Raw genomic sequence first — 21,693 nt, forward strand, 5'->3', positions numbered from 1 at the left:
AATTCGATATACTGGTTTAATGCTAACATGCAGTGTCATAACTTCTAGAAACGACAACAATTGCACATCATCACCATGTTTCTGGAGGTGGCATATCTGATTAGAAGTGGGAAGGAAGAGGCGCATTTAGGTTTTTTTTTTAATTATGCGGAAAACAACAAGCTCCTCTAGTCTGTTCAACTATTGCTTGTTTGAACCAGATTACTCGAAACAGCATCAAGGAACCAACTTATGGTCAGAGGACTACTTTGAAACGCAATTCCTATTGTTTCCAGAACACTTTATTAGCTGCTATGGAGGGCCCTTCATCAAGGGTGTCACACAATGACACTCCAATGACATGGCAGAGTCAATTTATGATGCTTTCTAAATAGCTGGCCAGTTTTTCAAAGGCTGATACTCTATACTGTTAGTTGTTATTAATCAAAATAGTTATCAGCTAGTATTCACTTAAGGTATCTGGCTTTTGATTAGTAGATTATTAAAAACAATAAAAACAAATTGGTGTACATTTTTCTCAGTGTGGAAAGAATGTGTATATTTATTATGTAGCTCATACATTTTACAATTTTTTAAATTTGTTTTGTAAAATGCAAGTTCTTACCTACATTTGGTTATTTAGGATGTCTGGTACAGTGTATGTGAAAGGCTGGCCTGGTATATGATGTCCACTAATGTAAGTGGGCACCTTACACTAGTCCAGACAACCCTTATGGTGATTTAAGAGGTCTTAGACAACCTTAGAAAGCTCTCTAAGTGGTAGCTATGGAGAGCAGCCTCCAGGCTTAGTCCAGAAGGAGTGTAAAGCAGCTTGTTTTACCAGAATGCAATCTTATAGTATAGATTAAGTGAAAAGAACCACACCAAGTATTTCTAAAAATATGTATTTATTATATAATACTCTCTCGAATTTTCAAGTATCTCCGACATGGAGATAAACACAATGCACACAATACTTTAGCAAAGAAACACAGTAAATACCACAAAATACATAGTGGCCTCAAGGGGGGACCAAACCATATACTAAGAAAGTGATATATGAACTACGACTCGATCAAGACAGTGTCGAGAGGACGTGGAATTGCTGGGGACCCACAGAACCACTCAAGGTAAGTAGATTGGGACCCCAAGGAGAGCGTGTGCAGGGTGGGAGCACGACCGTGGGCTCCGTACAAGTCTATGTGCAAGTCGCGGTTGAATTTTAAAGATTAAGGACCCTTCCCAGTGGACCCTGAAGAAACCCAGTGGAATAAAGAAGGTTAGGGAGTCACCCGGGAAAACCCCAGTACCCACATTACCTACCCCTGGGAAGCCGTTTTAATACTTGTGAAGTGGTGTCGTAAACCACTGTCAAACCCAATGGAGGACTTCAGGAAAGTCCCGCTGCTGGAAGAGGAGAAACAGTCCATGGGAATCCAAAAATGGACTCTTAAAGATGTGTACCTGAAAGCAAAGGGGACAGAGTCTATGTCACTCAGGGGTGACCAGGAGACTTGGAAGACGAATGCCCTCTGACGTCGGGTGCGTCAGAAAATATTATGATGATCATGACTCTGCAGCTGTGAGAACCAGGCGACACTGAGGAAGACCAGGACTCTGATCCAAGTTGTCCCATGAAAGATGTCGAGTGCTGAGGGGGGTCGATGTCCAGCAGGAGCACCAACAAGCCTAAGCAAAGGCAAGCCTCGCAGCAATCAAAGAAGGAGCAACGTCGGTACCAGCAAGGTCCAAGGGACTCACCAAAGACAGGGGAGTCAGTGCAGGCCTAGAGCAATCAGGGGAGCCCAGAGGAAACCAGTGTGACCCTCAAGTGGACCCACAGGCCGGAGACACTGGATTTGCAAGAGGACCGCAAGAAGCTCACCAAAAGATCCAAGCCACAGTGCACACAATAAGTGTGGCTGAAGATTTTGGTCACAGGAGATGCTCGAGGTTGGGGCTACTTGGAGCCCAAAGATGATCTTGCAAAGAAGCCAACAAGCCTTTGCAACTGCAAGTTGGATGCGGTACACAGGTATTCGGTCATTGCAACCCCCACGAGGAATAGTGGCCTCAAACTTGGTGAGAGGGTAGAGCAGGCCTCAGGAGCTGTGGAAAACGACCACCTGTGTTGCAGAACCCACGGAGCCCAGAGGAGCTCAGGATCTGCAGACCGGTTGACTTAGTTACAGTGCATGTAAAATGCACAGTAGTGACTCCTTCACTCCAAGGGAGATTACTTCAGGTGTCATTGATGCTTCACAGGCCTTGGAGGTTTCAGTGTGATGCACAGGCACAGACGATGCAGCAGACTGGAAGGGAGACGAAGTGAGGCCCAAACAAAGTCCAGCAAAGTCCAGGGTACACAGACGGTAGAAGTGCAGTGGTGTCTGAACTGAATCTCATCCCACAACGAATCTAGGGACCTACACCCAGGTAAGCCCTTAAGTACCTTTGGGAAAGGGTTGTGAAGATTCAGGTGACCCTCCCAGGGGAGAGTCTGGACAGGGGGGAGGTTACTCCCATGTCCTTCGTCCAGTTTCGCACCAGAGCGGGAGCCAACGGCTAACAGAACTTATTTGAACTGAACTATGCACAGGGACACCAAATGTGCCCCTCATGCAGACTTTCAGGCGCTGGCAAGCACACCCACCCGATACACTAACTCCTGTTGGGGAGGTGGTGAAACCTCCCTGTGACAGGAAGCCGATTGGTCCACCTTCCTCTGCTCGAGCTTGGTTCAGCAGCAAGAGGGCAGAATTTTGTCTCTGGTCGCCAGCAACCATTTTGTGCTGTCCGAGTCTAGAAGGCTGGCACCGGGAACACTGAGAGCCTAATGGAGGTCTCTTCCAGTGCTTGGAATCATATTCCCACACCGTTTACGGTGTGGGGGTATGATTCCAACATGTTTGATATCAAACATGATAGGATTCATTGCAGCCATTTTTGAGATGGTCATCGCGTAATTACTCGGTGCCCCTCTATATAGTATATGGCTGCTTCACTGACAATCCAGGAGAATGGACTCCATAGGCTGCAGGGATGTCCTGCTCATGCAGGGACACCCTCTCACTTAGAACCAATCATCCTGCCTTCAGGATTGCAAAGGCCTGCTATAGGGGGTGAGATAGGTTTTAATTGCAGTGACCCAAGATATAGTAAACCTATATCATAAGTAAGCGGTGTGAGCACCAACTTACACAGGCTGCAATGGCAGGCCTGTAGTTCCATTTTGAATGGTCTCTCATGAGTGGCATTATACATGCTTCAGCCCATGGGAATTCTCTGGGGTACCTATGCTTTGTGTACCTTAGTACCATATACTGGGGACTGTTAAGGGTACCCCAGTATCCAACCTAGAGTGTACCTAAGCCCTGAACAAACCAATTTAGGGAGAAATCAGTTAGACTGGGGTCCTGATTAGCAGGATCCCAGTCAGACTAGTCCAAAAACAGTTTAGCATCAGGCAAAAAGTGGGGGTAACCATGTAGAAGGATCCTACCTTCCTCCAGTGTATTACTTATGCAGTTACTGACAATAGAGAAAGTCTTACAATTCGTATCAAATAATCGTTTAAATGGTCATCACTGTGATGGATTTGGAACTATCTACCTGCTTTTTCAGGTCATCCTTCCATGACCCTTTCCTTATGAAGAACATGAAAAGCACATTTGTTGCTGCTTATAAGGAGGATTTTCTACCTCAATGTAAATGGATGTTTTTTCAAGTGAGAGCGGTCGCGCCCATCACAACCGCCCATGTTGAGAAATCCTCCTGAAGGACCAAATGAAAGGAGAACCACACCAGGAATATTTAAAATATATGTATTTATTACTAAACACTCTCTACTAACCTCTTTATGAGATTAGAGAACAAAGCACACAATATTAAATCACTAGAACAACAGTAAATAGCACAATACACAGTGGGCTCCAGGGCGAGACCAAACCATATACTAGGAAAGTTGGATTAAGAACCACGACTTGACTAGACACAGTGCCTAAGCACGTAGAATCGCTGGGACCCCAAGGAACCACCCAAGGTAATGACCCAGGGGACGCATGGAGGCCGGGTTCAGCACTCCGTCTCGAAAAATCCCTTCCACCTTAAACCCGAACAACCAATTTCATGACCCACTCCCCTCTAACTGCCCAGCTGCCGCCACCCAATCCATCATTCCTAGCTGGACTGCAATAATTAACGCCTCCCTTATTCAGGGATCCATGCCCGACTCTCTGAAAGCCGGCAAAGTCCTTCCCATTTAAAAAAAACAGTTACTGGATCCTGCCTCCACTGACAACATTATACCCATTTCTAACATCCCACTCTTCCCACCATTTGCACATTTGCTAAAGTTCTGGAGAAGTGTGTGCAACAGCAGCTGAGCCAACACATCACCAGTTCTCCCCTTCGTCGATGATGCCCTCCAAGCCCTTGACCAAGGCAAAACCTATCTCCTAATCCTCCTAGATCTTTCCTCGGCCTTCGACACGGTCAACCATGAGAAATTACTCGAACACCTCAAACTCATGATGGGAATGGATGGCTCTGTTCTTGTATGGTTTAGGTCCTTCGTCCACAACCTGTCACAGAGAATCCTAATTAACAGTAACCTGTCTGCTCCCTCCCCGGACATGGTGGGAATCCCCCAAGGAACAACCCTGTCCCCCACCCTCTTCAACCTTTACCTAGAACCGCTTGCCAAAGTACTACACACCGCAAATATCTCATACCACATGTACGCTGACGACACCCAGATCTACATCAAGATCTCCTCTCTCGAGGAGATTCTTTCCCTGAATGAAGCCTTGAAATTGACTGTCCATTGTCTTTCCTCCAAACTCATCGCAAAGAAGACAGAATTTCTTCTAATTTCCCAACCCGAAACCAACCCTGAGACTCAGGTATGGATTAAAGCCATCACAACCTTAAACTGCCCTCTGACCTTCATGTTTTAGGAAAAAGAAAATGTACAATAGGGCTTTCTCTGGGGGTGCACCCAGAATATGGAACTCACTCCTGCCACCCATCACAAGAATCCCTTCTCTGGCTCGCTTCAAAAAGGAGGACAAAACCGTCCTAATGGGTAAATTCCTCGCCAAAATTCTGCCTTCTATTTCACCTAGAGACCTTGCTCTATTTCCTTTCCAATGCATCCCCTGGATACACAGACACTATCCTCCCGGCACCTCCGGGCATCCCTCCATTGACCTTGGGACTTACGTTTCTCGTCAAATGTAAATGTAAACTGTACTTTATCCCTTTATCCTGCTGCACGGATTTGTCGACTTCGCAGTATCGCTAAGGGGCTTAATATCAATAATGAACTATACCACTTTCTGTAACAATGCTTGTTTTCAAAAGAAAAGAAATGCATTTTTCCTCTAATGCCGTCTAAAATGATTGATTTTTAAATGAATAAATCGATAAGCCATCACTGACAAAACATGGTTTGTAACCAACTTCTCAGTGATGCAGTATGGCAAAAGATAGAAAACTTTTCGATGTGATTAGCCTTAAAATAAAACCATCTAGGGTTAAATTGTCTAAGTAATACAGAATAATCATATTTAGGTCCAATAAGGAAATGTTATGAGAAATAACTATAATAGTTATTCCTATTTTTGTACATCGTCAAGAATCACCTGTTAAAAAATGGAACAATAAAAGTAGGATCTCTGAATAATTATGGACCTATGGAATACTGACCACAATATATTTCGTATTTATAAACCCACCAAAATCCTCATGCTTGGATTAAGTGACCATTACTTTGTATTCCCCGTTCCAAAATGGCGCCTAAAATCGGGACTCACAATTCATTGTTGTTTCACACATTGTTTTAATATAAACACTTTGTTTGTATTATGTTTTTGTATGCCGCGAGACATTGAGATTGTTACAGCGTCATTTGTGATATTTGTACAAATGCACTACATCCACTATCGTATTTTGTAGGTCTCGTGCATTCCTCGTTCCAAAATGGCACCTAAATTCGGAACTAGTAAATCATTGATGTTTCACTTATTGTTTTAACATAAACACTTTGTTCGTATTATGTTTTCCTATGTTGCGAGACATTGAGATTATTACAGCGCCATTTGTGATATCTGTACAAATATAGTACATCCACTATCATATTTTGAATATCTCGTGTATAAATTCGTAACTATAAATAATGTATTATTAAATTACGTACTGATTCTGCTAGGACAATAAAAAGCTTTAGGATCTCCTCAAACATGGTTTAAACTCTATAATGTATATGCAATCCATGTCCATTTTAAGATGGCTGCCGCGTTTGTATGGTCCGTCGCGTCCTTTAGACAAATTGCAAGCAGCTGACACTTATTTGCGTGCTGTTTAAACTTGACCTTCCCGGTCAGTACTCGAACTACCAACTCGAGACTGCGATCGAGGGAGAACGAAGACGTTACGTACACTCAAGTAAGTAAATATCTGGGCTGCTGCTAAACGCTTGCCGGTACTGAGGTACTCTGGTCTCATGGGCTCCTGCTCAGACTAGACTCTACAATAAGGGCGGTATTCCATTTCCCTTTTTCTGTTAAGTTAGTAAACACCGCCCTCTTTAATGGCTTTATGCAGCACATTGGGACCATATGTACATCGCAGTATCAGGTTAATGGGCAAGACTGGGCCAGGGAGTTCTTTCCTCTCTAATGTATTTATGAACGCTCTAATAACAACAATACGGCCTCATATATTTAGGTCTAATTCGAGATTGTATCAATAATCTGATCATTTCCTATGTGCTATATATGAATATAACTCGTTTTTCGTGGGTTTTAAAGCGGTTTTCACCTCATTCTGTATTAAGGTGACTACAGACATCACTGGAATAGGATGTGAATAATGGCATCATTCCAATCACGTATCTACTTAACCAATACCCATTGAGGAGAACTGACTAGTCTCTTTTAAAACAAGGTATGTGATACATCTGGCTAATAAACTATTAATGTTCACAAATAAGTGCATAAATTATAAATATACATTTAATCTCTTTCTATAATAGGCTTTCTTTGCCATTAAATATTCGAAGATTTGCCTTGATATAAAGCTTTGGAACGAATAACCAATGACTCAATTCTGATAATTTTCGGTAAGACGTGGTCTTGTATTCATCTCCAGTTATGACTAATTTGCGGACTTAGCTTAAAAATTCCTTTTTTCTTCTTCTTTGCTTAAGTAAAAGTTCCCTGCCCATCAACACATGCAATCCCTTAGAAAAATCATCAGTTCGATATACTCTCAAATCACTCTATGCCTTTGTTCTTCATGCCCTTGCTTAACATAGACTGTTGTGTCTATTATTTCATTGTTCAAAAGAGGATAGATTGTAAAATTCTGACAGTAGGCTAAATCTTTAAGGACTTTGTAGCAGGCATATTATGCTTTTGTATTTATGATGTATGAAAAATTAGGGTTTTAATTGTAATATAGATTTGTATAATATGTATATTTTGTATATTTGTTTGTTGTAGCCCTGAAGAAGTCCTTCGGACAAAACGCGTTGGCTACGTGTGTATGAAGATTTTTTGAATAAAAAGCAAGAAAGAAAATTCTATGGCCTACTGATATCATTATTGTTATTGTATACTGTATGGTGTGCTGAAACACTGTGTTATATTGTAAAAGTGCCTTTGGGCATTACCTTTGGAAGCCTAGGGGTATGTGGCTTCAGGTTTCTAGCACCCACAAATACAACTAGACCACGAGATAGTGGAAGTAGTGCAGTCAATTCTTTGCCCGATACCCCTGTCGTAGTATTGTCATTTATCCCTTATCCCTTTGTATCCAGCCCCCCCTCCAAGTCTTTGGTCTACTACTGCTGATTCCTGTAAAGTGTTCTGATACCCTAACGGGTCAAGTTCGCGCTCTATAAAACTCAAAAATAAATAAATAAATAATAAATCTCACTGGGAGATGGTCTAGCATTGAGTTTTCCTAGTACGCGCTCACCAACTTAGTGCTGGCGAGCACGTGCGAGCAAAAAACTTTGCGGAGCAGAGTTTTTCGGAGCTCCCTGTGCTCCGTGAAGTGCAGGAATCCCGCAAACTCCACGAACAGAGCGGAGTTCACTGCCCAGGCTTAGTATTTACCAAGTGTAGAAAATGCATTTTTTATGGGCCTTTTTGCCTGATAAACTTCAGCAGGTTTTGACCAGGGGTAAATAGAAAGGATGTGATAATTATCGCACGACTCGTAATTTCAATTCCTGTGGAAACAAGCGTTTGCATAGGGATCAGACCTTATCCCTAAATGAGGGTCATAGTCTCAAATGAACTGGCAAAATATGCTTCAATAATGTCAAGTCAATTATAATAAACTGTTACATCCTTGGGTCATGTGAGGAGAAAGCACTGCATCCTTGATTCGTGTGCCTGGTGTGTGAATTCTCCTCACCCCTTCTGGCCAGATTTGGCATCTACATGGCCAGTCGAAGGGGTGTTCCAAAGGTGCGGTGGATTTCAGGAGGCAGTTGGCAGAGTGCTATGTTATGAAGATAATCATGCATATGGTTCTTTCTTCTACTGCTTTTCAGGGAAACAGCATTCTTCTGGTGGAGTAGGAGTGACTACACTCACGTCTATGCCTATTAAAGATGGTCTCCTCTCCAGTGTTTGCTACTGGAATTTCCAAATCTAATACGGTGTCAACCTTTTATCTTAGGATATAATTGCCAGCCAAAATCATATATAATGAGGCTTGGACTAGAGGAGGGAGCATTACAATAAATGGGTTCCCCTGATTTTTCTTTTTTCCTTTTCATTTCCCTTTGAATACTGTTTTTCTCTCTAATTTTGGCAGTCTTTTTTTTGCAACAAGATTCCTTTGGGATTCTTTCTTCGGGACAACCTTACGCTGGGCTATTTCTCAGCCCTGAATGCAGGGAGATTTAGGGCCCGATGTAGGTAAAAGCGATTTTCCGATTTCAAAATACCGAGGCGGTCCGAATCGGTATTCTGAAATCGGAAAACGAGATGTAGGGAAAAATAAGCGATTGAATACCGATTCGGTCGGCATCGGTAATGTGAATCGGTACGTTCCGAATCGGCACGGGCCGAATCGGAAAGTACCGAATCGGCTAACAACGATTCGGAAATTACCGATTCGGCTAACACCGAATCGGATAGTCATGATTCGGCTAACACCGAATCGGTAAAAGCCGAATCGGTAAAATCCGATTCGGCAATCATAGATTCGTAGCCATGAAAACACACCCATGGCGAAAAAGCCCATAGGAATGCATTGAAGAAACCGATTCGGTAAAATACGAATCGGATAATACCGAATCGGATTTTACCGATTCAGTAATATCTGAATCGGTAAAAGCCGATTCGGCAAAAGCCGATTCAGCCAATGAGGTGGCTCCCCCTCCCCCACCCAAACAGGGAGTGGCAACCCTGGCAGGTGCAGCTAATTAAGAAGTTTCTGGAGAGCCAGCCTGAGCTCAACACTCACAGTTAGCAGCAGTGGGAGTAGGAGGTTGTCAACTGTAGTGAAGAACATGGCAGAACAGAGCGAGAGCCAGAAGTCCTCCCAGAAGAGGAAGCCGAAGTTCACCACCACCGAGCTTCAGGTGCTGGTCGAGGAGGTGGTGAGGGTGCACCGCCAGCTGTTTGGAAAGCTGTCCCTCAATGTGCCAGACAGCACCAAGAGGAGGATCTGGGCAGAAATCGCCCAAAAGGTGAATGCTGCGGGTGTCACCCCCAGGCCCGTAGAAGAACTCAAGAAGAGATTCTACGACATCCGCAGCCTCACAAAAAGGAAGATGGCAGAGATCCAGAGGCAGGCTGGAGCCACTGGAGGAGGCAGGAACCCGGCGCCACCCCTCACCGAGCTGGAGGAACTGGTCTCCAGCACCATTGAGAGGGAGAGTGTCAGTGGAATTGGGACCCTGGACAGCTCTGCGAGAGCTACAGCTACAGGTAAGAAGCATGCGCATCATGACACACCCTACCAGACACCTCCCCATTAGACACAATGCATAGGCAAACCCCAGCACAGTACTGTCACCAACATACAAGAGACAAGCATCATGGTACATGTAGTCAGCAGAAGTTAGCAAAATATGGCAGTGCAGAATCACAAGACAGGAAACAGTGTGACACAGTGTAAGGAGATGCAAGGACATGTGGAATGCTTTAATTGTACTGACTGTAATACATCGGCACTCAGTTTACAAATGCTTCTTTGTACCTAGGGGCCCCATCAGGCGGAACGACATTGTCATCAGAGGGAGCAGCACCGTCTGACACTGCACTCGCAGGGCCGAGCACCAGCCAGGCTGCCCAGGAGGAGGAGGAGGACGGAAACACCCTAGGGCTAGGTATGGAGGGAGACCTGGTGATAGACTTCGATGCACTGCACTCCCCACAAATGGCCAGCACACCCCCCTTGCAGTTCTCCCCAGAGAACTCCCCTACAAGGGACACCATTCCACCTACACCAGCTCCTGCCACAACCATGGCTTTGCCACCTGTACAACCTGTCCTGGGAGCAGGGGCTCAGGGACCGGCCAGCACCACACCCCCACCAGTGGCACCCCAGCCCACTCAGCAGGCCGGCAGCAGCAGTGCCCGGCGCCGTACCATCACCACCACTGCTGCACCAGCACGGGAGGGCAGTGTCTTCCTGGGCCTCGAGGGACAGATGGTGAAGATTCAGAGGCAACAGGCAAAATCCACGATGGCTTGCCAACGCCAGCTCCTGCAGCACAACCTGCAGATGGGAGAAATGGTAAAGGGATTTCAGGCCTTCGTGGAATCGAACAAGGAGGTGGCAGCAGGGTTAGGCAGGCTAACCACTGCCATAACCCAATCATCTAGCAGACAGGAGGAGCATGAGCTGGTGCGCAGGCGGGATGCCCGGGTGCTGAACCGCGCCATGAGCCGCCTTGCTGCGGCGACGGCACAACTGTGCCATCGCAGCGCGAACATGGAATCTAGCCTGAGTCAGAATACGGCAGAGCTCACAAGGGGGATGGCCCGGATCACCACTGCTATGGAGGCCATGATTATTTCGAACACGGCCTCCAATCCTGCCCTGGACCTGGGTGATGCTGGGGACAGCAGCAGCCCGGCCAGCGCTGCGTCTGAGCCACGTAGGAGCACCAGGCGCTCCACAGATGCTGCTGGGCATTCAGAGGGGGCTGAGGGACACCCCAGTGGGTCTGGCAAGCGGGCAAAGAAATAGCCTTGCAAGGGCGGGTGAGGCCACCTGAACCTTGGGCTTTTGTTTTTTTCCTATACACCATTTTTTGTTGCACATCAGTGCTGTAACTGTGTTGCAACAGTATTAAAATTTGTTTTTTCCCAACCAACATTTAGCTGTCTTTGCATCTGTACTCACTCAGAAATAGTTCTCAGTAATCTCCTCACGTCTGTATCTGCCATCACTTGGCGTACACACCCCAGCTGGCTGTGTCAGTGGCACAGCTTCGTCGTCGTCATGGTCCTCGTAGTCAGACAACTCCACCTCAGTGCCCTTCTTCACCGCAAGGTTGTGTAACATTGCACATACAGCTATGATCTTGCAGCAGGTGATGGGGGTATACTGCCTTGCACCTCCACTCTTGTGCAGGCATCTGAATCTACTTTTCCAGATGCCAAAGGTCCGTTCGACAACATTCCTTGTGCGTATGTGGGCCCGGTTATACCTCCTTTGGCTGGGTGTGGAGGGGTTGAGGTAGGGGGTGAGTATGAATGAGCGGAGGGCATATGCACTGTCGCCTGGAAGAGAAAGGGGTTACATTACACACATGCATACATGTATTCCACCTAGCTACTATGTGTTATGGGGGTCTGATGATGTGTCTCACCTAGGAGGTATCCTTCACCAAATTCGCCAGCCATCAGCCGTGCATAGATGCCGCTCTGTTGGAAAATATAGGAGTCATGGGTACTCCCTGGAAATTTTGCTATCAGGTCTGTGATGGTGCACTTTGCATTGCAGATCACCCGCACGTTGATGGTGTGTGTAGACTTGCGATTGCGGTATATGTATTCGGTGTCCGCTGGTGGGCAAATCGGAATGTGCGTGCCATCTATGCAACCGATGATTTGTGGAAATTGTGCCATCTGGTAGAAGTCAGCTTAAGTTTGTAGCAGTTCTGCGTGGGTTGCAGGGAAAGAGATGTATTGGTCCATCCTGTGTATCATGGCGTCAAGGAATGTGTGGAAGAACCTTGACAGGCTGCTCTGGCTCACCCCTCCTGCTGCTGCTACTCCACTTTGATAGCTGCCAGACGCTAGCAGGTGTAGGCTACATAGCACCTGGATGTGCGCAGGGATGGCGTGTGCCCTTGGGGTGTGGTGGTCCAAGAATGGCTTGAGATCCCTGATGAGCTCAAGTATGGTGTCAGAGTCCAGCCTGTATCTCTGTAGTATCTCTGCCTCTGTGAGCATGAACAGGGTTATCCTCTGTCTGTAGACCTGTTCATTTCTTAGCCATTCCCTCTGTCCTTCCTGCTGTAGCCGTAGCCGCCTCGCAATGACATAGAAAGCTGCCATCCTGCAAGTTGCAATGCATTTTGGGCCTGTTTATATGGGTTGGAGTTGGTTACCACCTGATTGCAATCCATGGTAAATACCGAGTGAATTCTACCGATTTTGAGCCGATTTCGGTGTTTCTGTGCCTGCCTACATCTCCCCATCTGTCGGAATCGGGGAATTTCCCGATCGGCGATTCATACGAATCGGCATGTTTTCCGATTCGGCTCATGTCCGAATCGGTCTATCTACCGATTTGGTACATGGACCGAATCGGTGATTTTCCGAATCGGTGTCACTACCGAATCGGTACATGGACCGAATCGGTGATTTTCCGATTCGGGTCACTACCGAATCGGTACATGGACCGAATCGGTGATTTTCCGAATCGGTGTCACTACCGAATCGGTACATGGACCGAATCGGTGATTTTCCGATTCGGTGTCACTACCGATTCGGTACTTGGACCGAATCGGTGTTTGCATCCGATTCGGTGTTTTTCCGATTCGTTACATATCCGATTTTCGGTACTCATTCCGATTCGGTTTTCACTCCGATTCTTTATGTTTTTTGTTCCCTACATCTCGATGGCTGTTTACCGATCGGTAAGGGCCAAAAATCGGTATTTTCGGCCGTTACCGATCGGTAACGCCCTACCTACATCGGGCCCCTAGTACCTTGCTTTCCAACCTCCACCACTACAATCAAAGACTACCAATTTTGCCAAGAGTTTTTTTCTACCCTTTGTGGTTTTTTTTCATCCTAACTGGGACCCTCGGAAGGAGACACTTGACACTTTTCATGTATATACTTACTATGCAGAATGGCACTATGGTCAGAATCATCCTGACTTCAGGCAATCAAGAAGAAACATGAGAGACCTTCACTGAATCCGGTCCTTGATATGAACAGAATTTCCATATAAAATGACATTCAGGTCATAATAAATTAGCAGAAAAAGTGAATGAAGAGCCACCTTGGTGTTTTACTTGTGGAGAAGATATTTCTTAGTTGTTTTGTTCCTGGTACTGCGTGAGCTTATCCAGTACTTCATAGTCATCAACGGTTTTACAGATGCAATAGTAACAAAATGCTCCAAAACATGTGTATGCACTTCTGATAAATGTTTTGTCATGTTGGAGCCCTTAATGCAGTAAAGAAAAACATTTGTGTAACAATAGGATTTTGTCCTTCTGAAATACTGAATCCTACCTGAAGTAAATGGCCTTCACAACATTTGACAATGGCAGTAATACAGTCACAGGCAAGGCAGATGGTGGATATTTCAGGGACCTGTGTCTGGCACATTGCATCAACCTGATTGTGCAGGATTTTCTAAAAAAAGACACAGTCAGCAACATAGAGCCCACCTGCAGAAGGATATGCATTCATTTCAGTCATTTTTTAAAGCACAACTAATAGAGTATCGGTCAAAGCCCTCATGAAGGACGTGCCAACACGGAACGCGAGCTACTACATGCTGCAATGTCTTTTATCCCAGTACATTTGGATCACTGACTATCCTTCAAAGAGGAGGAAATGCAACTGGGAAAAGCATGGCAATGGGGGTGAACATATGGGGGCTAGTGAAGTGCCTGACACAAATGCTAATTCCTTATGAAGTTTTCACACAAGAAGTCATCAAGGAAGCCAGTACAATATGCCAAGCAATCCTGTTGTTGCATCTGTTACAGGACCAGTTGAAAAGGTGGCACAAAGGTTTGGCGTTGTGAACACAGAAGCATATGAATTGGTTCAGAGATTAATCTTTCTCTTCACTCTTAATCCAAGTCTGCAAAGAGAAATTGTGTCCTTCAAAGAGTACATACATCGGAGGAGGAGCCAAGCCAGCGACCTCCGATCTCCGCTCCTAACAATGATATCCTGTAACATATCCTGTTCCATATTGCCACCCTCTGTCCGAAGATGCTGAGCGACGACTCTGCCTTCTCTCCCGATCCCTCTGCGTGCCTGGAATCTGAAGTTATTTCGCCCGGAAGATTGGGGCCTGGTCTGGACGAAAGCCGGGCCTTGTGTAAGTGTGGAGGCCGGACTCAAGGCGAACAACAACGGGCCGAGTGAGGTGACGTTCCGGTGCGGGGCTCAAATTGGACCATCGACATATGCTGGTGAAATTGACGCCCCTGACCGTGCGTGTGCCTTGGTGTGGAGGCAGGTGCGGCACTTCATTTAACTATCCTCCTGGAGGCTATATACGCTCCCGTCGTTGCCCGAGCTCCTTTTCGCTCTATCTGGAGTGGTCCGGCCTGTGACTGATTTAATATGTGGAGCTGAACTAACATATTGACATCTGCAGACGCTCCAGGCACAAAGTGGTGGAGGATCTAGTGTGGGCTACGTTTCCATTCTGACTGGGTCCTATGATAGGTGGTGTCATGGCGGCACGACTAGACCCGGAGACGCCCGCATCACGATCCTCCAGGGGGCCCAAGCCAATCCAAGTTAATAAACTTGATCGCTACACTATCCCTAAAGGGTCCCCGGCAGAGACCAAAAAGACGTCATTGGTGAGAGAAGAGGATCCAGCTGAACCTACATTAGCGGATCTTATGGCAGCTATCAATGGCGTGCAAGCATCCTTGGGCCAGAAGATGGAAGCTCTGGACGCTAAATTGGACACAGTCACTATCGAGATGGGGCTGATTCGCAAGGACCTCTCCAAAACTAACGAGAAGGTCAAATGACTTGAACTCAAAGCAAACGGCCTAATTGATGATGTAAGCCAGTTGCAACAAGAGGTGCAGGACCTCAGGAAATCAAGAACTCTCATGGACCATAAGCTAGATGAGTATGAATGAAGAGTCCAGCGCAATAACATTCGTATTCTTGGAATTCCTGAGAAATCAGAGGGCCAAACACCGGATTTGTTTATTGAGAATCTTGTTCTTAAACATCTTAATCCAAAAGGTCTTAGTAACTTGTTCACGGTTGAACGTGCACATAGAGTCCCGGGAGGAAGGCCGAGACCGGGTGCACCCTTTCGCCCTATGATTGCACGGGTGCTAAACTTCTGAGACCGAGATGTGATTCTACAGACCGGACAAAATGGTCCCCCTTTGAAGTATGAGAATGTGTCCCTCTCCTTTTTTCCGATCTTCACCCAGTTGGTTCAGAGACAACAGCAGAGTTTTCTTTCCGTGAAGAAAAGATTGAGAGACAAAGGGTTAAAATATGCAATGATGTTCCTGGCCCGGCTTCGAATTGAATTCAACAGAAAGACCTGGTTTTTAGATAACCCTGAGGTGGCGACATACTGGTTAGACAGTGTTAGACAGTGGTTAGACAGTGTGATAGCATCTGAAGCGGAGGGCCGGGACCCGGGAGAGTTGGGGGACCAAGAGTGATGTATATTGAATGTGTTGGGCCTCGGTGATGCTGAAGTGTGGCTCCGGGGGGAGGGGTGAGAGATGCAAATAATCCTTCGCTGATTCCCTATGCTCAAATAAGTGCTGAATATATCGACCTGAAAGCGGTACAGAGGGTATGGAGTTGGGGGCGGCATAAATGTATTGTATTTGATCAGCATGCAGCAGACACAGGAACATTTTTCTTTTTTCTATGACGATAGGGGGTAGTGAACTCAAGGTTTTAAGTTGGAATGTGAATGGGTTGGGGGATAAAATAAAACGCAGTGTGGTGCTCCAGTATCTTAAACGCCAGGCACCGGACGTGGTCATTCTGCAGGAAATGCACATAGTTGGAAACTTCTTTATGGCAATGCATAGAATGGGTTATAAGATGGTCGCCCATGCAGGGTTCACGTCGGGCTCTAGGAGGGTTGGTATCCTGGTTCGGCGGGCACTCTCATTGGCTATAGACACTGTGTTTTGCAGGATGACAGAGGTAGATACATTGGGATCTCGGATCGCTGGGAGGGACATGTGCTTACTCTGGTATCAGCCTACATCCCCCCTGGTTTGCTGTCTACCTCATTTTTGGATCTGGGGAAATTTTTTGGGGAATTGCCGGAAGGACTGTTTATCCTGGGGGGAGATTTCAATGCTGTTGTTTCGGGGCTCCTAGATAGACATCCCCCCGAGAGATGGGACATGCCCAGAAGTGGATGCCGAACTTCCTTGATGCCATGGGGTTTTGTATATGGTTGGCGATTGTACCACCCAGATAAGAAACAGTACATATTTCACTCGGTGCACATGGTAGCCTCTCCTGACTGGACTATTGTCTGGTCCCGGCGGCTCAAGCTTCTTATCTAACTGAGGCGGTTCACCTTGCTAGGGGTATCTCCGATCACTCCCCACTTTGGATCAGGCTCTGTTTTGCTCCAAACTCTGCTGGTAGGATTGCTCCTATTAATCCCTGATATATGCGAAATCCCAAACTTCGGACAGATCTCATAAAAGCTTTGGATGACTATTTCACAAACAATGAGGGGTTGGTGTCTTCATCGGTATCTCTCTGGGAGGCCTTTAAAACAGTCATTAGGGGTCAAGCCTTATCATTGATAGCTGGAATCAAAAAGGAGCGAAATAAGGAAATTGTGGAAGCTGAGATGGAGATTGGTAGACTTGAGGAGGAATTGGAGCAGGGGGTGACAGGCTAACTTACATATCCTGAGCCTTAAGCAGCATGACTATAAATCGTTGGTCACTGATATGGCTAAGACTCTTGGAAGGGAGCAGCAGGGTAGGATCTATGATCTAGGGGATAAGGCAGGGAAACTTATTGCTTGGCTAGACAGGAGGGAAGGCGCCGGTCGTATTGTTCCAGAACTTATCTCGGAGGGAGGAGAATTGATTACTGACCCCCAGAGTATAGTTGACACCTTTGCGGAATATTTTCAGATGGTCTACTCCTCGGCCAAAGATGGACCGGAGGAGGACTCCCATTTACTGCTCCGAGATATACGGCCCCCCTGTTTGTCCAAGGGGGACAGTGATTTTATGAATAGCGAGCTCTTTATCTCGGACCAGATTGGGCCTTCAAAGGGCTGTCTCTAAGTTCAAACTTTTCATGAGGGAAAAGGGACTTAAGGACAACATCACAAAAACTTTTTCTATATCCTGCCGTCAGGGAGCGAAGAAAATACCCTGTCCTATTTTTATAGAAGGCAGAAAAATAGAGACAACAGATCAATTTCCTTACCTTGGGATTTGTTTTCACAGGAAATGTGTCTGGAAAAACGCTTTATTAGCCAGAAGACTAGCTTTCTCCAAAGCGATTGGAGCACTGCAGAATTTTGCTATTAAAATTGGGGGTAGACCTGTCAAGGAGCTGATTGTCATCTATAAGGCTAAATGTGTGACCACGGCCACTTATGGCTCAGGGGTATGGGGGATCAACTCTGCCCTCTGCATACAACAAACTGAGAACCGTTTCCTCCGGTACCTCCTAGGGGTCCCAAAATCAACCCCTAACTATTTTATACACATAGAACTTGGCCTACCATATATCTCGGATTTTATTATGACTGTACCCATCCTGCTATGGCACAAGCTCTGGTTAACCCCTGAGACAGCCTTTAACCGCAACACCATATCTGACTGTTTACAACTAGATGGTGTAAATCAAATTAAATGGCTGTCTGTGGTAGAAGAAATGACGAATGACATTGGTGATCCGGAGTTTTTCAAAAATCCCCCTAGCATGGAAACAATCTCAAGGAAAGGGCTGCGCAAAATGGTTATGGACCATCTAGAGAACATAAGATGGAATAAAGAGAAAACAAAAAAGTCTGTCCTAGCCTACCAAAATATTACAACTGAACGGGCCCCCAATTGTATCTTATAAGTGTTACTAATTGTTATGCTAGAATGCTTCTGTCTACATTCAGATTGGGTTATTTTTTCCGATTAATTACATTCCCATCCTGTAACGATTGGTCGAGACATTTGTTGCCATGTCCCTGTGATGATGTAGCCCCTCAATCAAGCTTGCATTGCACTTTATTCTGTAAATTTTATTATGTCCCCAGAAACATTTTGCTTAAACCAATTCTTAAGGAGTGGGGTCTTCGATCTTGTAGAGATGCGTTTTTTAGACTACAAAGGATGGACACCCCGGAAGTGATTTATACTCTAATTAAATTCTTGAAATTATTGGTAAAATTTAGAAATTCGATGTAACAAATAAACTGATTGTATATATTTTATAAACTTTTATATTGTTTAGGGTTCTGAGACCGAATACGTTTTTAATATTATTGAACTTCTATGTATGAATGTGTCCAATATTTCCCCTATTTTTATTTAATTCGAAATGGCACTGGTTCCTTGTGACTTACTTCCGTATGTGTATTGTGTTTTGTATGTATTTTAATAAATGTATGCTTTTATGATATGTAAATTTATATTGAAATAAAGCTTATTTTGAATTTGAATTTGAATAGCGAGCTCACAGTGGATGAGATAGCCCAAGCCATCCGTACTTTGAACTCGGGTAAGGCGATTGGACCCAACGGACTACCGATCGAGCTTTACAAGCTCAGGCCGGACAAGTTGACTCAGCACCTGAAGACTATGATTGTAGAAGCCTGTGAAAAGGGAGTTTTGCCTAGAGATCAGAGAGTGGCGTTGGTTGTGGTAATCCATAAAGAGGGCAAACTGAAGAATAGATGTGCCTCATACCGGCCTACTTCCTTATTGAATGCTGAACCTAAAATATTGGCTAAACTTCTCGCAAACAGGCTAGTAAAAGTAATCGGTGGACTTATTCATCCGGACCAATCAGGTTTTATTCCCCATAGGAATACGGCCCTGAACCTATGTAGATTACATGGCATAATAGCAAGAGCGCATACTTTACAGGAACCGGCTGTGGTCGCCTCTCTTGATGCGACCATGGCCTTTGATACCGTCGAATGATCCTACTTATGGGCGGTCTTGGCCAAATTCGGATTCAGCTCTGATTTTATCGGATGGGTGCGTTTGCTGTACGGTGAGCCGCTCGCCCAGGTAGTGGTTAATGGCAGGGTCTCTGCACAGTTTTATTTGAGTCGGGGCACTCGACAGGGCTGCCCCCTCTCCCCTCTTCTTTTTTCATTGTCGCTGGAACCCCTGGCGGCTTGGATTCGATGGGAACCATCGATCCGAGGTATAAGGTAGTCCCCTGATTGGGAAGACAGGATTTCCTTGTATGCAGATGATATCTTGCTCTATCTGACCACTCCACGGAAATCCCTTATGGTGTTGTGTGACGTCTTGGCCTCCTTTGGTAAAAATTCTGGTCTTTCCATTAACTGGGAGAAGTCTCTGTTATATGTTCTTAGAGGTGAAACTCCGGTCCCCCTTAACAATTGCCACATTATCGATTACTACGACTGGATTCCGGTATTTGGGTATATTTATAACACTCGACTCAGCAGGTAGATACAGTGAAAATCTTCTACCCCCATTGCAGACGCTCAGGAGTGACTGGGCACACTGGCGTAAACATCCGATCTCCTTGTTGGGACGAGCGGCCCTCTTTAAAATGATGGCTCTGCCCCGTTTCCTTTATGCTCTCCAAAGTACCCTAGATGTTGTGCCCGCCAGTTATTTTTGTAAGATAGAAGGGTTACAGCGTAGTCTTTTGTGGGAAGGAAAACCCTGTATTGTGCTAACTAAGCTGACACTCCCATGGTATGACGGAGGTATCGCCCTACCGGATATCAAAAGGTATTATTGGTCTTCACAACTTGCTGCCATTAACCATGCAACATATGGGTCCGTCACGGATCCTGGGTACGCGATGGATAGGTGGCTTCTTCCGGGGGCAAATTACAATAGAGCGCTGTACTCGAGGCCAGCAAGGCTGAATTTGACGGGTCCCACCTAACATGCGGTGAAGATCTGGCATGATGCTACGAGTTCTCTGGGGTGGAAAGGTAGGCTGAAGCTGGCTACCCCCCTTTTTCACTCCGAAAGGCCAGGTAACCTGTGGAACACAAAGGGCTTGGATAAATGGGAGCTGATAGGAATCTCGACTGTTAAGGACGTATGGAGTAAGGGGCGGATTAAATCCTTCGAGGAAATGCAGGGAGAATTTGAATTATCCAGTTCCGAATACTTTCGCTGTGCACAAGCCCGTCACTCGTTACAAGCGGCCCTCTCTGTGGATGTAGAATTGCCAGAGGCATCTCCCCTTGAAGATAGAATTTTAGACGGTCACCTCCCCGACAAAACGATTTCCCTGATTTATAATAAACAAATTTATAGAGCGGATCCGCTCCGGGACTTGAGAGATAAGTGGACAGAAGACGGAATAGAATTAGACGACGAGGACTGGCAGGCAGCTATCTCTTCCTCGAAGGTGGTCGCTATTCCTGCTCGGTTGCAACTAATACAGTTGAATATCCTGCATAGGGTCTATATCACAGGCCCCTGGCTGGTTCAGATGGGGTTGGCGATGGAGGGACTGTAGACACAAATGTGGTCTCTTGGGTACATTCTCCCACATTATCTTGGAGTGTCGAGACATTGCCCAGTATTGGAAGGGGATCCACACCATTATGCACGAAGTTGCGGGTGTGTCCTTGCAGCCGGAGGCGCGTAGATGTCTCCTTAACATATGGGGACCCACTGATTTTCGGCTGCGCAGACACGGTGCATCACACTGGTCAATAAAGTAGCTAAAGGAAATATTGCCCAAAAATGGGGCTCAGACACACCGGCCACCCTTGGAGAGTGGTAAAAGGACATGGACTGGAGCATGGTTCGGGAAAAAACAGTATATGTAGCGAGGGGACGTCCTCGGAAATGGGCCTTAATCTGGGGCCAGTGGAATGAGCATAGGGGAGGGATTTGTGTACCATCTAGAGATTTTGTTATTGATGTTCCCTCATCCCCATGAAGCGCTTTGATGACTACGTACTTTTGTTCTTCACCCCCCTCTCAATATACTGCTAAATGCAATGTGAATTTTCTGTACTGTGTCTCTATTGATGCCTTGTTTTAATAAAAAGAATTATTAAAAAAAAGAGTACATCCATCCCACAATACTTGATGCTCGGTACAAAAAAAAAAACTGGACACTTTAATTCCTTTTTCAGAAGGAGGTGCTTCACTTTACAAGACTTGGACTATCGATCAAACGAGAGACCTAGGAGGAAGAATTGCTGGAATTTAGAGTCCCGGGCAGAAGTTCTGGCATGCAGCATTCAATATCTATGAGAGGGCAGTGCTGTTGTCTCACAGCCAACACTATCATCACCAGCAACATCAGCAACATAAGAATCCAACCC

At 45.7% G+C, this 21,693-nt stretch overlaps 1 protein-coding gene across 12 annotated transcripts in view; it reads right to left on the reverse strand.

Annotated features, from left to right (window-relative positions):
- ACOT11 (acyl-CoA thioesterase 11) overlaps positions 1 to 21,693 on the reverse strand; it is a 791,760-nt gene that overhangs the window by 457,599 nt on the left and 312,468 nt on the right. The gene's annotated exons all lie outside the window — the stretch shown is intronic.

The sequence above is a fragment of the Lissotriton vulgaris genome, chromosome 1_1, assembly GCF_964263255.1.
Source record: "Lissotriton vulgaris chromosome 1_1, aLisVul1.2, whole genome shotgun sequence".
NCBI classification, from domain to species: Eukaryota; Metazoa; Chordata; class Amphibia; order Caudata; family Salamandridae; genus Lissotriton; species Lissotriton vulgaris.